Source organism: Giraffa tippelskirchi, chromosome 6 (assembly GCF_054371585.1).
Source record: "Giraffa tippelskirchi isolate mGirTip1 chromosome 6, T2T-mGirTip1v1.2.pri, whole genome shotgun sequence".
In the NCBI taxonomy this organism is placed as follows: Eukaryota; Metazoa; Chordata; class Mammalia; order Artiodactyla; family Giraffidae; genus Giraffa; species Giraffa tippelskirchi.
In genome coordinates, this window is record NC_137280.1 from 139,558,705 (window position 1) to 139,574,552 (window position 15,848).

The following is a 15,848-nucleotide window of genomic DNA, read 5'->3' on the forward strand; positions in this document are numbered from 1 at the left end:
CTCGAGGTGGCAGTGAACCTCTCCCTCATCCCTGTCTGCAACCTAATGAAAGCAGCTGTCTACTTGGGTCATGGTCTGAGAGACCTGCACCCATGGTACCAATGGTTTGAGGAGCTTGAGGGCCAGTTGGGTCCTAGGCACCTGGCTCCTTCAGCGGTGACAGGTGGGCAGGGTTTGGGGACGTGGCACTGAGGGCGCTGCTAGCTGGGCTCTGCCTCCTCTGAGCCAGGACCAGGACCTTGGAGGGTGAAAGTTATGCCTTGTGACACTGCCCTTTCTTGTCAGAACAGAGAATAACGTTTGTTTGGTGAAGATTTATAGGAACATGATTAGCTGACTGTGACCTTCCCTCAAGAACAAAGGATCTGACACCAAGAAGTTCACAACAATTAACCACACATCTCTCTCACCTTTCCTAGAAAAGGGCTTTGCCTCAAGCTTTTGGGGAAAATTGGATTTTTTTAAGGCATGAGCCACCTGTCTCCTTGCATGGCCTTCAATAAACCTGTCTCTGCTCCAAATTCTGACGTTTTGGTATTGTTTGGCCTCACTATGTGATGGGCACATGGACATGAGTTTCTGTAACAGAATGTCCTGCCAACCTCAGGCCCCATATAGCCAGCCCAGAGGTGAGATGATCAACTTCTAGCCCTGGCTTGCTGGTTGGGATGCCCTGCAGTAGTCTTGGAAAGGAACTGTTTTCCTTAAATGAGGAAGTTATAGTAAAAATGGAGAAAAAAAAAAAAGATTAATCTGAAAGATATTGGGGATATGGGATTGACATGACTTGGTGAGTACTTGAGATGCGGGGAAGAAGTCAAGGATGATTCTTGAGTATGTGGCCTGATCACCTGAGTGCATGATGGTGCCATATACTGAGATGGTAAATCTTGCAGCAGATGGAAAAAAAGGAGGCAGAAGCTGTGAATACGCTTGAATTAGGCCCTTGGATGAAGTGCAGACAATTTGCAATGGAATTGACTGGGACCTGGGAAGGGCCGGGCTGGTTTAAACTCTGCTCAAGCCTGACAAGTTAAGGAAAATGTAGCTGTTTGGAGATCTCTGCCTTTGCCCCTGAGTCCTCATATGACTTTTTTTTTTAGATATGGTTTCTATTAAAGAGTAAAGTTTTAAATAAGGAAAAATAGTTTGTATAAATTTGTAGTGGGGTGTGATGAATTTTCATTTGATGGTTCTTTGCGATGGAGACTCTGAAATGGAGAGTTTGAACATAGAAGATTTATTGGGAGTTCTCATTACAGATAATCCTATAGAGAAGTGATGAGACGAAGAATGGACAGAGGGAAAAGCAGGTGTAGAATGAGAAGTTAGCCAGTTCAACCTGGAGCTCTGGATGCCACTTCATGGTACTGAACATGGAGGCAAGAGGTGTTGGTCTTTCTATCCCTACATGAACCATTTTTTTGCGCCTGCCTTCCGGAAGAGGGCATAGCTTGAATGCACAAGAGAACTTGAATGGCACAGTTCTCAGAAAAGGCCAGTGTCCAGCCAGTGAGGGACATAGCTGTGAGGCGTTAGCAGCCGATATTGCAAGTAGATGGAGGAGAGTAGGATAGCTGTGCCAGCTCTGAAGAAGGGATCTGGGTGGAACCCTGGAGTATCCACCACTCTGATAAGTGAAGCTTTCTGGTAGGCAGTCTCCATAAGCCTGGCTTAGAGAGGCGAACTTGTCATTCACTACTGTGTAGAAGATCATTGAAGTCATGGGTATGATCACTGTGTACAAAGAAGAATTAGAACAGAACCTTGGGCAATATCAGAACTTAAGGAGTAAGGTAAATAAGGGAGCCCCAAACATGAAGAGTGTCTAAGGAGATTGGAAACTCAAGGAATACTGGTCATTGGAGCTGGGTAAAAAAAGCACATCAGCAGTGTGCAGTGTTGCAAACCAACCTATCTGTGAAACAGAAACAGAATCACCAACACAGAGAACAGACTGGTGGTTGCCTAAAGGGAGGGGTTTGGGGGAGGGATGGACTGGAAGGTTGCATTTAGCAGATGTTAAGTTTTTATATACAGAATGGATAAACAACAAGGTCCTACTGTATATAGCACAGGGAACTATATTCAATATCCTATGACAAACCAAAATGGAAAAGAATGTGAAAAAGAATATATGTATAACTGAGTCACTTTTTGACAGCAGAAAACACAACATGGTAAATCAACTATACTTCAATAAAAGATGATGAAAAAAACCCAAAACAATGCAGTGTGTCAGGAAGGCCTTGAAAATGCCAGGTGGATTTAACAACCATTTGAGAGAAAGCAGTTTTGTTGGAGTTCTGGAGGCAGAAGCCAGATTATAGTAGGTGAAGGTAAGAGCAGAAACTGAGAATAAGTGACACAGTGTGTGCAGACAACTTTATTAAGGAGTTTGTGCCTTAAGGAAGGAGGGTGGGGTGTAGCAGAAGGAAAGCACCAAATGGAAAATGTTTCACCTTGTTTTACTTGATTTTAGTAAGGGAATGATTTGAGCATGTGTGAGTGATGATTGGGGAATAGTGAGCTAAGAATCTGAAAAGAGATGGAGGTGAGATGAGGAGGCTGAAGACGCAGGAGGGGGTCAGATGCAAACCACAAATGGAGTTGGAAGCCTCAGAGTATTTTAGCTGTTTAAGCTGGAAAGAAAACAGCTCACGTAGAGAGCAGCCCTTTTAAGAACTGCACGATAAACATTGGTTATAGCAACAGATGGAGTTTGATTCAAACTCCCTATTATCAGAGGCATAGCTGAAAAATATCCACGTGTGTATAAACCTTCTCTGAAGCCACTGGAAAATACTTAGAAAATGCACTAGGCTTAAAGAGGCAGGGGTGAGAATGCAATCTATAATAGCTTCAAAGTAGCCCTTCAGCTAGAACACTTCAGCTTATTTTAACAAGAATGCTTTAAGCACCTAGTATGTGTAAGGACTAGTGACAAAGATGTATACTGTGCAAAGAGCCATGGACTTGTACTTGGGACACAGGTTCAGTTCTTGACTTATTGAAGACTTTCAGGGAGAATTCATTTATTTGTTAAACAATTTTCCTCCTTAAGTCAAAATCATCGTTTCTGGTGTTTGAAAATACTAGCTTTATGAGTTTGGCAAGTGGTCAAACTTTGTGGTCCTCTGTTTCCTCATTTTTAATATGTTGTTTGATGATTGCTAGGTCTCCTTTGAGATCTCATGCTCTGGATTCACAAGATGAGGGGTTTGAGGTGTGACTTAGAAAGAAGACTGTTGGTAGCCATGAATTGTCCCCAGTTCTCAGTACTTGAATTGATAGCATTCTAGGAGGTTTATAGAAGTTAAGTGACTTGCCAAAGTCCCACAGTTGGCCCTTGAGCATCTTGCTAAGAACTTGGCTGAATCTCAATCTCCCATTTGAGTCCTCATTCTTTATTCTCAAGTTCCTACACCTAGGTGATCAATATTCTATGTGTAATGAGAATACCCACAGAAATAGGGTAAGCATGGATTATCTCCTGAACGGCATTCATTTATGTGGTGCTCATGATTTTAAAACATTACTTTTGTGTTATAATTTAAAATGGCTTAGTAAAGAACAGAATGTAAAATTAAAGGAAAAATGAAGTTGCCAAGGAATTTGATAGTTTACAAAATTACCTTTGTTAAGTACTTTCTAAAGTTCATATGTATGTGGGTATTTATCAGCATTGCCTTTTGGGTTACAGTCCCAGATGTTGGGTTTGTTTCTTTTCTCTCCCTTGCTAGTAAAAATATTTTGCTGCAAAGGCATGCAAGTACTTTCAACCAAATGGCAGTATTTTCAGCCCCCACAGAAAAGTAAATTATAGAGAAGGAGGGCATGTGATGTTGAGTGTTTCATCTGGAAAATGATAAATCACCAGAGGCTCCAGCTCAATCAATGCCCTCTGAGAAATATGGACATCAGACAATGTCCCAGTGTTCCAGTGGGTAATGAACAAATGTGTACAGTGGAGAAAAGATCGATCTCTTGATGAGTGCTATTATCATAAGCATACAGCATGAAACATAGTTATTATTTGGGACAGGATAGAGCACAATCAGGTGATACCCACCACTGTTAGTAGTATAGTTCCTTGATGTGATAGAAGATAATGTCTTATGTGGGTTCTCATACTGCATGGAGGTCAGTAAAACTATTCAAGTGCTCTTCAATAAGAGCTTTGTATTTGTATACTTTTATTTCACCCTTTTAACATTTTGTATGTTTTCTAAAGTGCATAATATACAGATATAATAGTACATGTGTAATTTACCATGAAGTGCATATATTAAGGAGTATATACTCAAATGTATTATATTAATGGGATGCATTATCAAGGTGTAAAGGTTTAAAGACAAATCTCTGAAATACCTCCCTGGGCTTTGGCAGTAAATCAGTGGAGCCCTAATCTTTGTCTGGTACTAATGGTTAAGATCAGAAGTTGTTAGACCTTTAACCACAAAAACTGATTCCTTACTTCAGCAAAGAGAGCTTGAAAAATGACAAAGATGGCCATTCTTATTTATTTATTTCATGCTATTTATATAATAGGCTCCTTGTGAATGGATATTTCCACATAAGGCCCTTGGAAAAGCCATCACTGGATTGATATGTTAATGTGACAGGCTCTCCAAACTGAGGAATGTCATTGCTTTTTTGATTAGAGTTCTAGAGAAGCAAGAAAAAGCATCACAGAAATTGGACAAACGTATTTGGCTAATGCAAGCAATAGTTCTTTACCAGGAGTACTTAGTATTTGTTTAATGCCTTTTATTTTGGCAATTTACTATTTTTTCCCCCAGCAGAGAGTTATTTACCTGTTTTAACTAGTAAGCTGGTCATTATTTTCTTTATGTAACACCTTGTAGGTTATAGAACAGTTTTATGATATTCGATAACTCACAGACACTTTTTAGGAAAATAGGATAAATTTAGAATTCTCACACTATGTATGGGTGTGGAAACTGAGTCTTAGAGAAATTAAGGGCCTCATTTAAATTTAATTAATTGAGTCTCTTGGCTAAAGTGTTTTACAGTGTATCACACGACAGGGAAAAAGCAGTACAGGTTAGATGATTAAGAACATATTTGCTGGTGAGACAAAGAGTAAATACCTCAACTTTTATCACATAGTCCATAGCATCTCTTTCTCTTGCTCTTCTTGTAAATTGTCTTCCTTTAGATATAGACAAAAAACATTATAGTTTTAACTGACCCAGAACAACTTTACCAATTTTATCTAACCCAATCATATCTTGCTATGGCATATGATTCAATGATGTACAAAGAAAGATAAAACATGCGCAAGACTGTTGACAGAGCAGAAGAGCCTTGGATGAGAGGAAGGGACTGGATTTAGCTAAAGTTTTGGAAAGATGAAGGAAAGGGCTAATACTTGGAGCAACAGGATCACATCTGATTGTCAGCCTTTCTATATGTTTCTTCTTTTCCAGGTACTGAGTGCTTAGCCAGAAAAAGGCCTATGGGGAGATACCCAAGAAGTGGTATTAGACTTTCAAGAGAAGGATGCTGAGTTGGGGAGATAAAACATGAAAAATGTGAAGCAGGCAGAAAACCAACAAAGACAAAGTAGAGTAGTGGAGGAAAGAACCATAAGTTTGGAGTTAAAATATATGGTTTTAAACAGTACTAGCCATGCTCTGCACTAGTTGAATTGTTCGTTTTTGTTGTTGAGTTGCTAGCTTGTCTCCAACTCTTTGAGACCCCTTGGACTGCAGCATGACAGGCTCCTTTGTCCTCCGCTGTCTCCTGGAGTTTGCTCAAATTCATGGCCATTGGGTCATTAGATGCTATCTAACCATCTCATCCTCTGCTGCCCCCTTCTCCTTTGACTTTCGACTTTTCCCAGCATCAGAATCTTTTTCAATGAATTGGCTCTTTGCATCAGGTGGCCAAAGTATGGCAGCTTCAGCTTTAGCAACAGTCCTTCCAATAATATTCAGGGTTGATTTCCTTTAGGATTGACTGGTTTGATCTCCTTGCATTCCAAGACACTCTCAAGAGTCTTCTCCAGCACCACAGTTCAAAAGTATCAGTTCTTTGGTGCTTTCTCTTTATGGTCCAACTCTCATGACTACTGGAAAAACCATAGCTAGTTGAGTAGCTGGACCTAAGTCTTTCTGAGTATCTGAGCATCTCTTTAGGTTAAATGATCAAATTGAATTGGGATCTCCAGAATTTGTTTTAGGGCTTCCCTAATAGCTCAGTTGGTAAAGAATCTGCCTGCAATGCAAGAGACCCCAGTTCAATTCTTGGGTTCCCATTGTTCATGATTTATTCTATAATGAACTAAAATAAGTTGAACATGTAAAAATACCAAGAGGGTACAAGAGAGTGCATTTGATTTCCAGAAGGTTTGTAAAATGCTGGTGTATTTTGTGGGTCCCTTCCTATGTATGTGGGAATGATTCTCTGTAAGGAAGACTTCGAAGATTGTTAAACTTGTGAATAGTCTAGAATTAGCCAGAGTTTAATGAACCATAGGTAGAGTTGTGCTGATTCATGGCTCATTTTTTTTTTTTTATACTTCTTTCTTTCTCTCTGGCTGCATTGGGTCTTAGTTGTGGTACATGAGATCTTTCCTTGCGACACAATGGTTTCTCTCTAGTTGTGACAAATGAGCTCCAGAGGGACTCTGTTGTTGTGGCTCAAGGTCTTAGTTGCACTGTGATGTATGGGATCTTAGTTCCCTGACCAGAGATCAGATTCTTGTCCCCTGCATTGCAAGGATTCTTAACCACTGACCCACCAAGGAAGTCCCCCTGACTAAATTTTATTAGTATTTAGCAAAGGGAAGAAGTGAAGAAATTATAAAATTATATTTAAATTTAAATCATAGTCTAAGTTTATTTGTTTCCAGCCTTACACTGGTGCTAAAATATTATTTTTTTTTGTAAAATTATAGTGAGAGTAATAAACACATACATACACACATACATATGTAATTATTCTTTTCTAGACAATAAAATAAGCATTTGTTCCCCCTCCACCACCTGCAGATTACTGACCTCCCTTAGGCTACTAACCATTTACTACTGAACTTGCTTCAGTGGTTTTTCATTGACAAAGTGAAGGCCAAACCTCGTGCTGTGTGTATAAGTGTCATCAAGCTGCTGTAACAAAGTACCACAAACTGAAGTGGCTTAAAAGAAATTTATTCCCTCACAGTTCTGATGGCCAAAAGTCTGAAATCAAGGTGTCAACAAAGCCATGCTGTCTCTGAGGGCTCTGGAGGAGGAGCCAGGAGCCTTCCTTCCTTCTTCCTAACCTCTGGTGGTTGCTGACAATCCTTAGCAAGCTTTAGCTTCTGGAAGTATCACTCTGGTCTCTGCATTTGTTTTCATGTGACCTTCTCTGTGTGTGTGTCTGTGTTTTCATTGTCATTTTCATTTTGTGTCCAAATTTCTGTTTTCTTATAAGGATACCAGTCATTGGATTATGCCCACCCCTCATCCAGAAAGACCTTGTCTGAACTAGTTATATCTACAGGGATCCTATTTCCAAATAAGTTTACATTCCGATGTTCTGGATAGACATGAATTGTAAGGGACCCCATTCAACCCATTGCATCTGGCATGAAATATTGTTCATAAACTTGGTCACAGTCTCTTAGGCCTCATCTTCCAGCCACTTAATCCCATTCACTCTGTATTTTGCTATCTCTGATTACTTAAGTCTGGATGTTGGATTTCTTGTTCCAAATTAGGCACTCTCTGAATATAGCACATATTGAGATAACACATATTTCAGCAAAAAGAGTAGTAATGAAGCTTACTCAGATTGTTCAGGGAAGAGAGATATTTATCTTGTTTATTTTAGTGGAATACATTGGTGCATAAAATGAAAGTAAAGGGTATACCTTTTTTTCTGAAGAAAATAAAAAAGAAAATAAAAATACCTTGAGGCCTCATAATTCCTTTTCCTAATAAATGAGTCTAAGGAGAAAAGTCAGAGAAATAGAAAATAATTTGTGTGCAAAGGTATTACATAGGGAATTATTTTCAATAACAAAAAATGGAAAACAAAGGAAATAGTCCATGGTAGGGAATGTTTAAATAAATGAAAGTGTATACATTTCTATACCTTTTAAAATTTGTGGTTTTAAAGTTTTGTTTTTAAAAATCAAGTTGATATTTGGAAATATTTACAATAAATTTTTAAATAAAAAACCTAGAAATGAAATTATATGCAGTATGATCCCCATCACTTAAAGCAGGGGTTCTCAACCAGGGGTGATTTTGTCTCCAGGACACATGTGTGATGTCTGGAGACACTTTGTTAGTAGAGCTAGGGGAGAGAAGGACCTGCTTCTGGCATCTAGTAGACAGAGGTCAGGTGCGTTGCAAATGTTCTGTAATGCACGTGACAACTCCGCTCAAAAACAAAAAATTATGCAGCCCAAAATGTTAATATTGTGACAGTGGAGAATCCTTGATTTAAAACATGTAACTGATTTATTTTTGCTTTTCTGTCTCTCTTCTTTCAAACAGAAATAATATCTATTTCATAGGGTTCTCATGAGAATTAAGTTAGGTAATGTAAGTAAAGTATTCAGAACAATGGCTGGAATTCCCAGGTAGTGCTAGTGGTAAAGAATCTGCCCACTAATCCAGGAGACTTAAGAGATGTGGGTTCGATCCCTGTGTTGGGAAGATCCCCTGGAGGAGGGCATGGCAACCGACTCCAGTATTCTTGCCTAGAGAATGCCATGGACAGAGGAGCTTGGCAGGCTACAGTCCATGGGGTTGCAAAGAGTCGGACACGACTGAAGAGACTTAGCACACACACAAGCACAGGGTCGTGGTGAGAATTAAGTTAGGTGATATAAGTAAAGCACTTAGAACAGTGACTGGAGCATGGTAAAGTATGCAGTAAGTGTTAACTATTGTTAGCTATTATCTGTCACAGTGCAAAGAAAGAAGAAATACACCAGAATATTGCAGCGATAACATTACAAATGTTGCCAGTAAAAGACCATTGAGACTGTACCTGTACCTGAACAAGTCACAGCCAAGGAGGACAAACATCATGGAGAATCATGGGGTGTCTTAGCAAGACAGTGTTAGAAAAGATTATTACAGAGTTTGGGCTTTGGGATGACTTGTGGGAGATTATAAGGAAACAAAAATGCTGTCAGAAAGTGGGGAAAGTTCTGTGACTGAGCATCTTAATAAATCTTATCTGTAGGGAGGGCAGATGAGTGAGGATAGAGATGTAATTGGTAAAGAAGTAGCAGGCATACATTTTGAATGAAAGAAGGAGTGCTTGATATTTTGTGGGAGGCACAGTGACTTTGTACTCATCTGTGCTGAGACAAAATTGTGAAGTAGCCTTGATTAGTCTCATTTTATCATGGTCTTAGACTGATCTTGTCTGGGGTTGGTATTTTGTATGATAGTTCATATTCAACTGGAAAACAACATGGCCAGCAGTGAGTGGTAGGTCAGCCTCTGAGTATCAGAGGCTGCTTTTTCTTTCTTTCTTCCATCCTCATTTCTTCCCTCCCTTCATCTGTCCCTCCCTCCCCCCTTTCCATCCTTCCTTCCTCAGTACTTTAAATTTTCTTCACACTGTAAATGTATTTTGTGAACTTTCTACTTTGAACTTACATTATTTTTGTAATCAGAACAAATACATGTGAATTAAAAAGTAAAAAATGACATGCTCATGGAAAAAGAAGTCAGGTCTGCAGTATTCCAGAATAAAATCTCATGTCCGTAAAATCAGCATAAGGAAACAATTGTGAATAATATGTACTCTCACCAATAATACTTCATGACCCTTGCTATTGAGGAGCTTGGGGGAAAAAAGAAGGAATGTAGCTATTTTTTTTTTTTTTTTTGCTGGAGCATTCCCTAGGTGGCTCTCTTTAATATAGAAGTTATAGGGAAGGGTTCTTTGTGGTAATGGCTTTTTAAATGAATTACACATACAGAAATTGAGTTGCTTCTTCACAGGAGGATATCAAGTTTGGATGACATTATGTATCAATCAATTGGATCTTGATTTATAGAAAACAAAATGTGGTTTGTCTGTATTCTTTTAAAGAAAAGAAAAAAAATACAGCCCATATGAAAGAAAGTATGAATGTCTTCAGGGTCTCACATTCAATAACAAGCAAAGAAAATAACGAAAAATTGGATTTTCTCTATGAAATTTTCTACCAAGTTTCAGGACAAATACATTAAATGTATTTTATGCAACAACAGGAAGCAAACATCCTCTAGGACATGAATGTACATGAATTCTCTTTATATTCTCAATCCTTTTGAGATTGGGTTTTCGGGTCTATTGAACTTTGAATGGATTTTTAGTTATTATTTAATTTTTTTTTAAAGTTAATAATTTCAATTCATTATAACAATTTCAAACAGTACAGAAGGGTATAAAATGAACAGAAAAATCATTTTTCTTTTCCCAATTCTGATCCCCTAGTGACCTTCCAGTTCTTATCTAATTCCACGTTTGTGACAGGTATTACTAAATTTTTTTCTCTTTTTAATCGGTATGAATGTATTTATTTTCAGACTTGAAATCTTGATGTAAGTTTGGGTTATAAGACAATGTGTACCATGAGGCCAGGCCTGATTTTTCTCCCCATGGGATCACCTCAAGTACCTGTGCATTTGCTTTTCAGTTTGAATGAGAGAATGTCTCCTATAGAAGAGCAGGCATTCCTCATCTCAGTGAATGCTTTTGTATGAGCCCAATGATTCAGAAAAGAGAACATTTTTATTTTCCCTGTCTGCATCTCCCATATCCTTTCACAGAAACTTTGTAATTAACCTCATAATTCCTTATCAAATACCACTCCCTCTTGTTTGCTTCTGTTTCATTTACTCATCACATTTAGTCTTAATGCAAAGTAGCTGAACTCTTGAAATCATCTCCCTTACTAATCTCTTCTGCCCTACCCATTCCCACATTTCCCCCCCTAAAACATAGATCTGGATCCTTCCGCTCTGAAAAACTTCTCGTGACCCTTACTGCTTCCAAGATGCAATCTTCTCTTTTTAGCACAGACTTCAAAGCTTTTCTCCATATATTCAACTTCTTTCTAGGTGTTATTTACCCTCACTCACTGCTCCATAGCCTTTACCTAATAATCATTCATGCAACCAGTAGTGCTTATGTGTCTGCTATGCTACCTGATTATGTACCATTTCCATTCCACATATTCACTGGGAATATGTATTCACTTTTTTAGTCCCTTTCGGAATATGCTACTCTTCCTTTTCCATCAAGAAAAATCTATGTCCTTTAATACTCAAGATCCTCTCTATGCAGAACTTCTATAGAGTCCTCTATATTGACCATCCTGTTCTTTTCTTTATGTGCTGATAGTATTTTGCTTATACCCATCAGTGTACACTCTCCCTTTGACAGTAGATGGTTACATGTGTCATCCCTATGCCCTGTGAACATAAGAGATTCTTTCATTCCTCCTTTTGTCTTTGTTTTTCTCATGGTTTGGAGCAAGTGTCTGATCCCTACAAATCCCTTCATACAACTTGAAGAGTCTTTTGCACAAGACAGTGATGACAGGTGGCTTAGTCTTAACTAGAACTCTCTTAAGAACTTAGAGAATGTGCAGGAGACATGAAGATCTGAGATGAATGAGCTGAACAACTTCCACAACTGAAGTGGGAGGAGTTTGCTTAACCTCTTAGGCATATTGCTAAGGCTAAGTGTTATTTCTGTGGCTGGAGGACAGAGAGGACATTAGTTAGCAAAGCACACAATAGGTCCTGTGATATGGTTGGAGTGTGATGGTCAATAAAAAGTTTTAAATTTTTAAAAATTGAACTATAGTTGATTTATAAAAAGATACATGCACCCCTGTTTTCATAGCAATACTATTCACAATAGCTAAAACATGGAGTCAACCATCAAGAGATGAATGAATAAGGAAGATGTGGTACATATATACAATGGAATACTACTCAGCCATATCAAAGAAATGAAATTGGGTCATTTGTAGTGGTGTGGGTGAACCTAGAGCTTGTTATACAGAGTGAAGGAAGTCAGAGAAATACAAATATCATATATTAACACACACACACATATATGGAATCTAGAAAAATGGTACCAATTTTTAAAAATTGAAGTATAGTTGATTTACAAAGATACATGCACCCCTGTGTTCATAGAAATACGATTCACAGTAGCCAAAACGTGGAAACAAACTAAATGTCTATCAACAGATGAATGGATAAAGAAGATAAAGGATATATATATAATGGAATACTACTCAGTCATGAAAAAGAATGAATGGGTTTTTTTGAATGCTCCCTTCCATAGGTCAATGAGTATCATCCTCAAGAATGGGGTAGACTAGGTGCTTAGGCATCTATAGAGATCTAGTAAGTGTGGTCTCACTTTAGCTCACAGATTTTTAATAATGTTTTGTTCTACACTTATAATGGCTAAAATGAACATGCTTTCTAAATATCATGATTTAGGAAGCTGAGATAGATGATCTGAAGAGTGAGTCCATTCCCACTCACACATTTTTTAGTTTCAGGGACAACTCACATGCCTGACTGTTGGGAGTCACTGAAAACTTTAGGGCTAAGATATTCTTGCCCTCATTACTTGGAATGATTTTGAGGTGAAAGGTCACATTCCAATGAGAACCATCATAATAATCAAACGTCTGACATTTGTATCAGATCTTTTGATAAAACTTTTATAATCTTGTTTTGAGGCTTTGATTCTAGAGTTACTTTTTTTTTTAAATTAGTTTATTTTCTATTTTTTAACTTTACTTTTTAAAAAAAATTTCTCTTTCTCATTTATTGTTACCAAGGTACTCACATTTTCCCTGATGATTAGAATAGCTTAACATTTGCAAATGGTTGCATGTTGATTTTTTTTTTTTTTGTATGCTGATGATGGGAATGTTTCTAAACTAAATAGTCATGTGCTGTGTGAAAAAAGTCAAATGTCTTATCATTCTTTTTAGCTTTATAAAAGCTTTTTAAGGGCAAAAAGCTTTTTTTTTTTTTTTTTTTTGGTTATTTGCAATGGGTAAAACTTATTATAAGCTCTATAGGCTGAGTTCCATGGGAGGTTATAAGAAAATAGAAATAGAAAACATTCAAATGACTACTTTGTTCAAAATTGCTTCAGCTGCTTAATGGATTATTTTTTCTACTTTAACATTATATTAATAAATACTTGTCTGTGAATATATTTTAATCTAAATAGACTCAGTTACATATGTACCAGAAATATTCTGCATCCTTTGTAGTTATTTTCATTTACCGTTATTTATACAATTGTTTCTATAGGAGACATACACATTGTAGGCTTTTTTTTTTTTTTTTTTTAATTGCATTGGAGTTGTTGAAGAAACAAAGTAAAATGATCCAGTTTTGTTGAGCAGGGATTTTTGGTATCCTGCTCAATAATGCATTCTCTTAATTAAGCATATGCAAGTATTGTTAGCTTTCTGGCACTGAATAAATTTCTGGCACTAAATAAAGTCTGGAAATGTTAGCTATTCTTAGCATTTCATTTGGCAAAATGATGTATAGCTTCTGAATCAGGAAACTTGGGTTCACATTTACTTTTAGTTGCTTACTGTCTGTGATTATGCCATTAGCTTCCTCTCCAACTTGACATTAGTGCAATGGCTCTATCAGCCTATCATTTACACCTCTGATACAATACTATTTCATTGTAGCACCTTTTCATGCTTTTAATTCATACATTTAATTATTTCCTGACTGTAGGTTTCTCCAGAGTGTAAGTTTCTTGAAGGAATGAATAAATTTTCTGGAACTTGGACACCCTGGGAAGCTAGCCTGGCTCTTGGCATTATTCGTGTGTATACAAAATCCAAAGGTATTTTCCTCAGCAAAGTTTGTATCACTAGGAATAGTCACAAGAAATATATTTTGGTTTGCTTTATATTCTGAATGGGACATTTCATGGATTATTTTGACTCTTTTTAATTCAAAGATAATTTGACTTAGACCCAAAACAGTCACTCCTAGGAGCTATTTTTTCCTGGAAGAATTCAATTCAATAGAGGTATTCAATAACTGTCTCACATTGAACCTTCATCAGATCAAAATATTTCACCAGAGTGGTAGAGTTTTGCATTGATTTTCCAAATGTTTTTAATTTCCTTGATTTGAATGTCAGGGGCATTTGGCTTATCTCCTTTTAGTTAATGAATCATGAAACTAACATGGTTATCAGATGAACCTACAATATTTGAAAAGAGTAGCTTTATTTATAAAGGCTCACATTAACTCATATGCAGAAAGATGGAGACATTCAAGGTGACCACCCTCAGTGACTGGATTCATTATTCAGTTTTACCTTTTCCTTGTCATTCATCATTTTCTCTGTCTCACTACAGAATGTCAAGGCTAGAAAGGACTTTTCAGGTCTCCTGCTCCTACATCTCGTACATTCTTATTTTATAAATAAGGGAACCGTCCAGGAAGGCTTATTGAATCTCATTCTAAGGATAAACCACTTATAGGACTACAAGTGAAAGCCAGACTCCAAAGTTTCCCTATCATCTGGCCCTGCCTATCAGCCTGACTACTCTCTACTTGTATGCCCTCTCACTTTGCTCTAGCCACACATGTCTTCTTGTGGCTCAGACACAATAGACTCACCCCTATCCGAGGGATGGTGTTGTTTGTTGTTCGGTTGCTAAGTCATGTCCAGCTCTTTTTGACCCCATGGACTGGAGCACGCCAGGGTTCCCTGTCCTTTACTCTCTTCTGGAGTTTGCTCAAATTCATGTCCATTGAGTTGGTGATGCATCTAACCATCTCATTCTCTGCTGCTCTCTCCTCCTTTTGCTTTCAATCTTTTCCCAACATTTGTATCTTTTCCAGTGAGTTGGCTCTTCACATCAGGTAGCCAAAGTATTGGAGCTTCAGCTGCAACATCAGTCCTTCCAGTTGAAAATTCAGGGTTGAGATGATAACACTCAACATTTATGCCTGTCTCAAATGCCTATATGGTTTCTGACTCTTACCAAATATCAATACCACCCCTATTTCACTGTATTTCCTTAGCCTTCTTCAGTTTCCTGCTTTATATTTATTATCTGAAAGTATAATGCTTATTTATTTGGTTTCTACTATTGTTGTTTATCTCCACCATTGAAATGTAAGTTCACAAACAGAGAATTATTTATCTTTCCCCATTTCTAGAACAGAAGCTAGCATACTATAAATGTCTGGTAAATAATTATTACATGAATGAATGAGTGAATGAATGAATCCCATTCTTACAATCTTATGCAAAGTGGTCAAGTGTATGGGTTTTGGCTTAAGATAGAATTGACAGCTATGCCATTTCCATGAGTGCATCCTGGGTGGGCAGTTAACCATTCTACGCTGCAACTTTCTCAGCTGCAAAATGGATTAAAAAGTGATTACCTGTCTTGAAGGTTTTGAGAAGGTTAAAATGATATGATGCCAATAAGGCGTTTTCCCCAGAGCCTGTGTTTTGCATATTTAATTAAACTTTGACCATTAATATTATTCTATCAACCATCTTCAAGTTATTTCTAGAGGAGACCGTGTCATTTAAAGCTCATTGTGGGAGTGACGTCAGCAAAATGGTGGAATAGGAGTTTTCTACCATCCTCCCCTCCAAATCCACAATTCTGACAATTATTCATAGATTAGAATGGCTTTGGGGAAGTCGGGGTGTCCAGTGGAGATGTTCAAACACACTGTTGGAACAAAAACAATGCAAGATAGACACACTGAGAAGAGTCAGAGTAGCAGTTTCACTTCCTTTCAAGGAGGCAGAGTGTAGTGCCAAATGAGACCTTCTTGACCTGTGATTTC

The 15,848-nt window shown here is 37.8% G+C and overlaps 1 protein-coding gene across 6 annotated transcripts in view; it reads left to right on the plus strand.

Annotated features, from left to right (window-relative positions):
• LOC145510507 (uncharacterized) overlaps positions 1–15,848 on the plus strand; it is a 546,282-nt gene that overhangs the window by 201,668 nt on the left and 328,766 nt on the right. The window contains exon 2 of one of the 6 annotated variants that reach the window (XR_014057065.1): positions 13,758–13,869. The exons of the other annotated variants lie outside the window; for them this stretch is intronic. The gene's annotated coding sequence lies outside the window, so the exon portion shown is untranslated. The remainder of the gene's footprint in view (positions 1–13,757; positions 13,870–15,848) is intronic. 6 annotated transcript variants of the gene reach the window in all.